Raw genomic sequence first — 1,507 nt, 5'->3', positions numbered from 1 at the left:
AAAAAAAAGAAAGACAAAATTATAAACACAAAATCTCATACATCAAAAAACGACAGACACACTTGACTGAATGTGAACAATGAGTGGAATTCACATACAAGGAATATACTCTAGGTAAAAGGGAGAACATGAAAAGGTACACACAGATATTAGTTCAGAGCATTACAATACAGAGATATGAGGAATAAGACACTGCATTTATAGAAAAGCTGGAGATATGTAGATAAAGACCTTGGAACTAAGAGCCCAAAAGAGTGTATTATAAATGGATTATTCACCAAAGACTATGCTGAGAGTTATATGAATAAGAGAGAAAGAGAGAAAGTTCAGAAACGGGTGACTTTGACTGAAGAGAAGTCTTTTATGCCAGCTATCATACAAATTGCAAGCTGCTCCTTCCTGAACAATACATATCTCTTGAATAAGTCTTTGCAATGTAACTGTAATGAGATCTTATTAAAAAGTACATTAAACTTTCACCTTACTAAACAACAATTCAGTGAGCCAATTCAACAATTCAGTGAGTCAATTCAAACAATTCAACACACTATTCTTACAATTCATGAATGCACACCTTATTGGTTATACACTGGAAGTAAACGCAATATGTTATTTACTCTTTAGAACTTCCTTAAAGATGCATGCACTGGTTCTTCTTAACTTTTAACAACTTCCTTTTTCCCTGATGTTTTTTTTTTTGTTTTGTTCTGTTTCTTCTCTTGTCTCTCTTTATCTTGCACCTGCATAATCATTACTTCAGTCCTCCACCCTTACGGACATCTTTTTTTCTAAAATCCTAATCATAATATAAATATATGCCATATATTTTAAAGATAATATTATGCAAACATGCAACTGTTACTACAATTTTTGAAATATATAATACACATTCCATTAAACTTTGGCATACCTAGGAATATGAATAAAAGGAAGACAAAATGAAATGCAATGTCAATTTATAAATATTCAGCACATCTCACATAATTCTGAAATCCTAGGTAAAACGCTCATTTGCAAATAAACCCACAGCAGATCCTTTTCATTGTACACTATGTATTCTCGTGTTATCCAAATACAAGTGTAGGTCTTTTCTATGCATTACATTCTTGAATTAGGCTATATTAACATCTACAGAACACTAAACACACTTTCTACTTATAACAAACCCTGCATCCAATATATTTTTTATGCATTGCAAGCAGTATTACCATTATGCATTTAAAATTAATTATTGATAACCACACAGATGAACATTATGAACATCCAATGATCTTCATAAATGAACACAACTGCTTTCTTGTTCTTAATTTCAAATCAGTAACTAGGTGTCTTCATATCAATTAGTATATCGAAAGTCCAAAGGTGTTTTGTTCAAGTGCCTAAATCAACTCGGCACAATTACTAATTATGAAATCCACACAAGAGAAGGCAATTCACAACTAGCAATGCAACAGCACTGAAATTACCATTTACAACTTTCTCTAGTACCCACAAAGCTAGCTATAGC

This window comes from Penaeus monodon, chromosome 21 (assembly GCF_015228065.2).
Source record: "Penaeus monodon isolate SGIC_2016 chromosome 21, NSTDA_Pmon_1, whole genome shotgun sequence".
Lineage (NCBI taxonomy): Eukaryota > Metazoa > Arthropoda > Malacostraca > Decapoda > Penaeidae > Penaeus > Penaeus monodon.
Note: the sequence above shows the minus strand (reverse complement) of the source record.